Genomic DNA, 10166 nt, shown 5'->3' on the forward strand with positions numbered 1-10166 from the left:
TAAGTCATATTTTGAGTTATTCTATTTTCCTCGGGATAGAGGAAGAGTTCTTCGGACTTCCACGGGACAGTCGAAGAGAAGTGCAAGGAGGAGCAGTTCCTTGCGACAGAAGGAAGAAGAAAGAAAAAGAAGAAGATTATGCTCCCTAGTCTTCTTCTTGGTGGCTTTTGCTTGGTGGCTTGTGGCAGAAGAGAAATTGAGTTTATTTCTCTTGTAAGTTTGTCTTCTTCTCTGTATCTCGGTGTATCTCGGAGTAGAGAGAGAAGAACAGAGAGAGAAGAAGAGAGAGAGAGATCAACGAAGAGTGAGATTCTTCTTGTAAGTCGAGGTGATCGACTGGTGTAAATTTCTCAAGCAATAAAATCCTCTGCAACTCCATGTACCTAGGCAATTTGCCGAACCACGTAAATCTGTGTGTTCCGCTGTGTTACTTTTTTCTAGTGTGAATTTTCTCGTTTTATTTTTCGTTTCAAAGATCGTTCTCCTGTTTGAATTATCTAATATACCACATCAACTGGTATATATATATATATATATATATATATATATATAGATCTCGCCACAACACAATTTTCCACTCTAACATTTAGTTGTTTCAGGGAATAATCTCAGAATCAAGCATGAAAGACTTCCTTATCTTTTCTTCCGAACAAGCATACTCTATTGTCGAAGTTGCATTGGTCCATGTTTAGTGTGTCACATCTGCGGAATTGAGAAGTCTCACAAAGAGATAGATGATTGAATTTATCAAGAGGCTCAACAACAAACATTAGTGCAACATGAAGGGATCCATATTCCCCAAGATAGACTATCACTTTGGGTTGTTTAGCTCAAGGGCACTCATAAATTCGATATTTACATTCATAACATTTTTTAACACTTTGATTGATAAAAAAACAAAATAGATATCAAACTCTCAAAATATGTTTCTCAAGAAACACAAAAAGTACATTGAAATATATATATCAAACTCCCAAAATATTCCTCAGGAAACTCCAAAAAAATAAAATAAATATCAAGTTTTGAAAATTTCTTTCAAAAAACACAAAATAATAAAATAGACAATAATTATGAAATTAATACAAATAATCTAACATAGAGTCAATCATATTAATGGTTCCTCCTCAAATGCTGCCTTCCTAAAGTCAGTCTCTTAAAAAGCATCTAAATCAACATGTTGCACATTTCAATTTATAAAAGATAAGTCTTTTTTTTTTTTATCATCATGCATTAGAGAAGTCAGACTTATAAAAATTTAGGGCTCTATGTTCACACTCAAATAAAAATAAATTTTAATTAATTTCAATTTGATTCTTTTCCTTTCACTAAAATTATTTTAGTTGACCATCCTTTTAACAAATGACAAATATACCACATTCTTATACAATAATTATAAAATAACTGTACTTGTGACAAATAATTATAAATTAAAAAAAAACATAGCATTTAAACCTATATAAACTCTACCCGTCTCCTCCTCCTCATGTATTCATGTACGCCACAATCATTTCATCGAGAATTTGATAGAAATGAAAGATAGGGGTTGGAGTTTTATCTTGAAATTTGATATTTGTTTGTGAATTTGATAAATGGAAGAAAGAGATTGCTAGATTTGTAAATAGTAATGTTTTGGGGGCTAGATGTGCAAAAATTGAACTTTATATGTTAGATATGTAACATGGTAAAAACATAAAAATTGAAAGGCATGATCATTAAACTCCATTTTCCACTAATCCTTCTTTCTACAGGACATGTTCGGTGCGGGAACGGACTCGACCTCCATCCCCATGGAATGGGCGATGGCCGAGCTCCTCCGCCACCCAACCGCCATGAAAAGCTCAAAGAAGAAATAATCAGCATCGTCGGCTCCAACGAAACCTTCATCAAAGAAGAACAACTAGCACAGATGAACTATCTCAAAGTTGTTGTAAAAGAGGTTCTCAGGCTTCATCCACCAGACGCCATAATAGTATCCCGCGACCTCACAGAAGACACACCATCAATGGCTACAAAATCCTTAAAGGAACAATGTGTTGGGTAATGTTGAGACCCGATCCACCGAAATTTAATTAGTTTCCTAATTAAGAATCTCATCTAATGCTCACCAAGCTTCCCACCCACCACTCACCTACCACATCCCACCTACCACTCACCTACCTCCCACCTACAACTCTCTTGCTTCTATAACCTCTTTTGGCTTAAAGGAGAAGCCGAGCCAAGTAAGAACAAGCCATGCAAGACCAAGCCAAGTCCTCTAAGAGAGAAAGCGAGGAAGAGAGAGAGAGAGAAGAAATGAGAGAAAAAAATAGAGATTTTCTTATAAACGTCGAGGCGCTCGACGATGTAATCTCGACGATGTAATTCCTCGAAGTAGTAAAATCCTCTATAGCTCAGTGGACGTAGGCAAATTGGCCGAATCACATAAATCTGTGTGTCGCTCTGGTGTTTTTTTTTTAAGTGCAATTTTTCTCGTTGTATTTTTCGCTTTATTGTCGTCGTTTCTTACAACACAATGGTGCTCATCAATGCTTGGGCTATCGGAAGGGACCCGAAGATCTGGGACTCACCGAAGGAGTTTTGGTCGGAGAGGTTCATTAATGGCGAATGGAGGGATTTAGGGTTTGTTCATCATGGATTTCGACTGCTGGCGTTCGGTGCGGGAAGGAGATCTTGTCCCGGAATTCAATTCTCTGTGAGTTTGATCGAGCTCGCCATAACGAATTTGGTGCATCTTTTTGACTGGAGGCCGTCGAAGGTGGAGGTGAAAGATATAGATATGAGTGAAGTTTACGGACTTACGACTTGTAAGAGGGAAGCTCTTCTGCTAATTGCAACAAGGGCAGTTATTCAAAACTAGAGAGAAAAATTTAAGGAATATTTACATACATACCAGCCAATTTTTCTATTAACCTTGTGTACTGCATTTATACCGCCTGAATGTCTCATATCATGTAAAAATCTAACTTTTTTAACTTTTACAGAGGGAGATTTGAGTTTTAACGCAGAGGAGAGGTGGTGTATATGTAAAAATTGGACTTTTAAGTGTTAAATATGCAAATACATGGGAATTAAGTGGTATATATGGATGTAAATCTTCCCAAAATTTAATTTTTTTCGAATGGATTGTAGGGTGAACTGTTGTATTACATTTATTATGTTGAAGAAAATTAAATTCATAAATTTGAAATTTTTAATTACTAATGCACTCTGCATGCCTTTATTCTTTATTTTTAAAATAAATTAACTTATTTTTTAAAAATACTTAAAAATATTAATTGGTAATTCTGAATGTTTTTTCAAAAGAATTACACATATTTTAACACATCAAATATGCCTTATTTTCAAAATAAAATAAAAAAATCTCAAATGGCACTATTTTATCACAATAAATTTATACTCATTAAATTTAAGGTCTGTTTGGGCTGCAGCTTATCCAGCTTATGCTGATAGGCATCGTATCCTGATAAACTGCTGATCTGCAGCTGATTCAGACAAGCTGACTGGCTGTTTGGTTTGTGCGTTTGGAAAACAACTGATTCTGGATAAATGACAATTCTGCCCATATTTTGGAAAAACTGTTCGTTGAACCCTCATAGCATTAGCAATGCTGCAAACATTATCATACAATTCATTTTAAGGTAAGTAGCATAAAATCTTAGGTTTGCATACACACAATTCAATTTCTATGTGTAAAAGCAATAAGAGAATGAAGTAAATAGTAAATAATAAGAGAATGAAGTAAATTACATGGATCATTACTAATTTAAATTAATTGCAAAAAAAACTTTCATACCAGCAGACAAGCAAATAAAAAAAAAATTAAAGATATGATGTCTCCAAATTGTCTGAAATACAAAAGAGCTTTAGTTGATCATAGGTATAAGACATTTATTTTTAGAAATGAATAAAAGAGAAGGCAAAAGAAACTCAGGTGGAGGCATGTTCTCCCCAATCACCTGAAGCATATAGAGGAGCCAAGCAGCTAAAACATTAATGAGAGTTTTACACTTAGATTTTCAAATATTTTAAAGTCATAAACCAATCCAATTTCTATATGCTTGGTTATTTCATCTTTTATCACTAGATCATCAATGAAGGCATCACAAATCATATCACCAGCACAAACGAGCATTGTGAAAAAGATGTCGAAGATTACTCGTCGTGAGAGAGGTTGTCGAAGAAGAGGGAGGAGCAGCAGAGGATGCCAAAGAGGGGTAAGGAAAATTCGAACGATGTCACAGGATGCGAACGAGGGCACGGAAGTAATACTTTGAGAAAGAAATGCAGCCCGCGGGGTGTTTAAAGAAATTATAAACGCCGTTTTTGGATAAATCGTGAAACGTGCGAAACAAACGGTTTTAAAACACCGCTCGCAGTTATAAGCTGCCCCAAACGGACCCTTAGTTTAAGATTATAATATGTTACAATGACTCACAATTAACAAATTAAGGCAATGATATACTCGTAATTCTATCAATAACTGTTAAAGAAGAATGAAAGCTTTTAATTGGTGAATCGGGTCTACTTGTGAAAGACTTATTAGTTATAAATAATGAAAAATACTTGTAGAGAGGTGAAAATCAGTTGGTTAGAGAAAGAAGAGGAGAGATTTCAAGAATTTGAGAAGAGCATCTTAGAGATCTTGTATGAAGTTGATTCGAGAGAGATTATGGTAAGATGAGAGCTCATCTCTCAAATGTGAAAAGTTGTGTAAATCTTTTTTATTGTCTTAATGATTGATGATTAATTTCTCTCCCGTGGATCTAAATCCAATGGACTGAACCACGTAAAAATTTCTGAGTGTTCTTGTTCTTGTTTATAGTTTTCTTTCGCTGCAGTTTTCTTTCTTTTTTTCCCTTTTATCTTATTGCTTGTTGTGGTTTTCCCTCTCCTTCGGCTGTCTAGACTGCAGGTGTTTTTCGATATTCTTTTCTTCGAAGCACTACATGCGGTATTCGTCTCTTATACCTGTTGGTGTTCTTCAGTCTCGTGTCCTTCAACCTGTAGGTGGTATTCGACAATTCCTTCAGCCAGCACGTGTTCCTCCGCAATTCCATCGACCTGCAAACTGCAGACAGTCTTCAACAATATCATTTCCGCCAACTGCAGGGAGTTCTTCGGCCTCCAGACGTTTGGCGATCCTGTTTTCTTCAAAAATATAATTGATGCGTGCTAGAAAGTTCATAGCAAAAGAGTAGCAGATTATCGCCTTATCATGACACGAAGATTCAACACACACTCAGAAGAGTGAAAATGACTACCAATGACATCAGAAGTTCTTACGTGGAAAACTTGTAAGGGCAAAAACCATGAGGCTTAGATCAGCTAAGAAAATCTACTATTAACTGGATATTATATGTATACCCCTCATCCCACAGGCGGGAAATAGTTGAACACTCTTCAGAGTATGCAAGAGTAAACTTGTTGTTAGAAGTTGGCAGCAACCGATGAAGATCGGTAGAGATCGACAAGTGCTAGTTGACGGTGATTGATGACAGTCAGCGGTGGTCAACAGCAATCGGCGGCGATCGAAGTTGGTCGACAGTGATCGACAACGTCGACAGTGATTGACAGATGACAGCTCTGCTCGACGATGGTTGACGGTACGCTGGACTTCAGCTTCTCAAAACTTCAAGTTCTTCTTCAGGCCTCAAGCCCCCCTCCACATGAGAGGGGTGAAGCTTTATTTATAGTGTTTTGGGGGTAATTAATGCATGAATAAGAATCATTTTGGTCGGACGGTCCCGAGAGCTTTCTTCGATCATACGACGTTTGATGGATATTTGAGTGCCTTAACGATTCATAATTGAGCAATTATGAGCTCGTTAGATTCGTCTTGTCGAGACGCTCAATTCGACTATTCAGAATTGAGCAATTATGAGTTCGTTAGATTCGTCTTGTCGAGACGCTCAATTCAACTATAGACTTGCTAGATTAGGTATTCATTTGACCTTCAAAATATGTCCAAAAAACTTTCAAGAGTGGTTTAATGACTTAATCTGTGCTTGATTTGACTCATATTAGGCTAATTTTGATAACATTTTGTTCTTCTTGTCGAGCCAGTTAGTATGACTGTAAGTTTGCTGAAATCGAAGCTTTGGATGAATTTTTATCGAAATCTGAATATTTCTTGCTTAAAAAGTTACCTCGAAATCTATCATGCTTTAAGATTTGTGTCGAATGATGGAGATTTCATGGAAGTACATCAATAATCAAAATTACTCCAACTAATTTTTATTGAGTATTTCCGGAACCAACCTTGTTTTTATTTTACTATATTAAATAGGAAAATATTTTTAATCATATTTAATATCACACGTCTATAAGGTTTGGTATATCATGAAAAAGATACTAGTGGTTCCTAATATAGAGTGTATGCAAATCAATTTCTATATAATGGACTTGATTTTGGTTTGTTGGAACATAAATAATAACAATTATCAAAGAAAAATCTTGTCGGTGCCAACCAGTAGATAAATATTTATAGTTGTCAATATCTTATGCCCGAAATATGTCTACATGAAATTTGTATTTTGTGAATATCTTAAGCTTCATCTAATTTTTCAAGCATATAATTAGTTGAAGCTTAAGGAAAGGGCGGTTGGCAAAGAGGCGGTTCTTATCAATCAAGAATAAAAGAAATTAAATAAAATAAAGAGTTTCATTCTTCGCAATACTGCAAAGAAGGAAATATTATATTTGCACGCATTCTTTACTTTTAACTGAATATTTAGATTATGAATATGTATTAATTAAGTTACTTAATTTAGATTATACTGAATATTATGTACCTAAAATAGATTGTACAAACTACTATTTATTAGAATGAAAGCAAAGGAAAAGACATTCAGCCTATTCGCTCAAAATATTATCATGGTATCAGAGCCTGAATCCTTGAAATTTTAGCTTTTGTTATCTTTGCCCAACATCTTTGACTGCTTCCTCACCGGAGCGCTCGTTCTTGTCTTTGAGTTCTGCGGCGTCTTCGTCCGCTTTGTTTGAGATCTGCCGCTGCTTCAAGCCGATCGAAGGGAGACCTCTAGTGTTGAGTCTTACGACATCTTCTCTTCTCTGGGATGGCATCTTCTTCGTCCAACATCTTCGGACATCTATTTCAAGCCGATCGACTCCAATTACAAGAAATCCGTCGCTCGTTCGCTCCGATCTGTCGCGATCTCCCTTCGTTCGCTCCTACCACAATTCTCTCGTTCCATCCGCGCGTGTTCCTGCTGCGATCTGCCGCGATCCGTCGCTCGTTCCTACCGTGCCGCGATATGTCGTTTCCTCCTGTGTCATTCGCTCCTGCTGTGTGGGGATCCGCTCTCTCGTTCGCTCTTGCCGTGCCGCGATCTGTCATTCGCTCCTGCCGTGCCGCGATCTGCCGTTCGCTCCTGTCGTGCCACGATCTGCCGCAATCCGCTCGCTCGTTCGCTCCAATCTGACGATTCACTCCGTTCGATCGTCACGATCACGACTGATTCAAACATCGCAGCGCTCTTCGATCTTTGATCTTCGATTCTAGGCTTTCGATTTGAATTGGCTTTCGATTTGAATTTTATTTTTATTTATCTTGGATATTTTGATCGAGATTAATATATTTAAAATGTCTTTTGAAAACTTAGCTATCAAATTTACGAGATAGAATTATGCCTCATGGATATTTAAGCTCAGATTGTTCTTAAAAGGGAAGGAGCTTTTGGGCCATATTGATGGATCTTCCCTTGCTCCTACTGAGACAAAAGCTCTTGGTCAATGGGAAGCAAATGATGCTCGAATTATTCCCTTGATTTTTGGATCTATTGAGGCTCATATGCTGAACAATTTATGATTTTTTGGCACAGCTAAAGAAATATGAGAATACTTGAAGCATGTTTATAATCAAGATAATTTTGCGAAACACTTCCAATTGAAACTTGACATGAGTAATTATAGTCAAGGTAATCTTTCAATCGAACAATATTATTCTGGTTTTTTAAATTTATGGAGTGAATATACTGATATTATCTATGCTAAAGTGTCAAAGGAGAACTTAGTTGGTGTTCAAGCCATTCATGAAGAAAGTCATCGTGATCAGTTTTTAATGAAATTGAGACATAAATTTGAAACTGCTCGAGCTGGGTTGCTGAATAAAGATCCGATTCCGTGTTTGGATGTTTGTTTTGGGCAATTGCTGCAGGAAGAACAAAGATTGACAACACAAGCTACTATCAGTACAACAGGTGGATCATCAGAAATAATTAATGTGACATATACTGCTAAGACCAAAGGGAAGGGGCCAGTATAGTGCTACAACTACAAGAAATTTGGTCATATTGCACGGAATTGTGAAAATAAGACATGTAATTATTGCAAGAAAAAGGGACATACTCTTACAGAATGCCCAACACGACCCCAAAATCGCAAACCACAAGCACTTCATGCCAGGGTGTTCGACAATCCTGCCTCGACTTCTACTGTTGCTGATAATAATCAATCAACTGTCAGACCCTATATGGTTCAACAGATGATTCTCGCTGTATTTTCTGCTCTCGGCCTTCAAAGGAAAGATAAAACTATTTCTTCGATTACTTCTCCTTGGTTTGTTGATTCAGACGACACAAATCATATGACTAGCACTGCCGAGCTATTGTATAAACAACGACCATACTCTGGTACTCAACATATTCAGGTTGCTGATGGAAATAATATTCCAATTACGACAGTTGGTGATATTAACTCATCCTTCAAACATGTTTTGTTTTCTCCTAAATTATCTACTAACTTACTCTTTATTGGTCAAATTGTGCATAATAACTGTGAAGTACATTTTTTCTCGTGATGGTTGTATTGTGCAGGATATGTGTCGAGGAAAGTGATAGCGAAGGGGCCTAAAGTGGGCAGACTGTTTCCATTACAATTTACAGTTCCTCAGAATATTTCATTAGCATCTTTAGTTGTTGAGAATAAGGAAGACATCTGGTTTAAAAGACTAGGTCATCCAAACGAAATGGTGTTTAAGCATTTACATAAAAGTTGTGTTTTTTGTTCTACCAATAAGAATTTAGTAGTTGATTGTTCTGTTTTTAAACTTGAAAAAAGCAAGACATTACATTTTCCTATTTCAAGCAGTCATGCCAATAAATGTTTTGACATTATTCATAGTGATGTTTGAGGAATTATACCAGTTATTTCATAGGCTCAATATAGATATTTTGTGACATTTATTGATGATTACAGTTGATTTACTTGGATCTATTTTTTGCGTACCAAAACAAAAGTATTTACTGTATTCCAAACATTTTTAGCATATGTTGAAACTCAGTTCTCTTCTCCGCTCGTATTAAAACCTTACGATCTGACAATGGCGGTGAATACATGTCTCATGAGTTTCAAGCATTTCTCCATAACAAAGGGATTGTTTCTGATTGTTTCACAATGTTCTTGTCCCTATACATCGCAGCAAAATGGAGTTGCTGAACGAAAAAAAATCAACATCTATTGGATACCGTGCGCACATTACTGATAGAATCTTTTGTTCCAGCTAAATTTTGTACTAAAGTTTTATCTACTGCAGTTTATCTCATTAATCGCTTGTCATCTCAACAATTCAAGTACGAGTCTCCCTACTATCGAGTTTTTGATAAACACCCTAATTATCAAATTATCATATGCTATACGCTACATACTTTTGGATGTGTTTGCTTTGTTCATCTACCTGCTCATGAACGTCATATATTGGCAAATCAGTCAGTCTGATGTGCCTTTATGGGATAGAGTCCTAATCATAAAGGTTTTGTGTGTTTTGATTTGATTAATAGTCGATGACACATTTCTCGAAATGTGATTTTCTTTGAACATGAATATTACTTTCAATATCATGTGTCCACATCAGATACAATTATACTTCCACAAATTGATAATTCTTCTGCTGATAAAAGGTTCAAGCCAGACATTGTTTAAGCCAGACATTATCTACACACGACGCCTGCCCCCTTCACCTTCAATCCTCCCCGACCCTGACAATAAGTATTCGACGGTCAAGCTGATGTATCCGTCCTCCAGATAGATATGGGTATTCTGAAATTTTAATTAATACTACTGTTCTTACCTCTTATTTTCAAGCTGTTAAACAGACTTGCTGGGTCAAAGCCATGAAAGAGGAACTTCAGGCACTTCAAGACCGCACT

The sequence above is a fragment of the Phalaenopsis equestris genome, unplaced genomic scaffold, assembly GCF_001263595.1.
Source record: "Phalaenopsis equestris unplaced genomic scaffold, ASM126359v1 Scaffold000232, whole genome shotgun sequence".
NCBI lineage: Eukaryota > Viridiplantae > Streptophyta > Magnoliopsida > Asparagales > Orchidaceae > Phalaenopsis > Phalaenopsis equestris.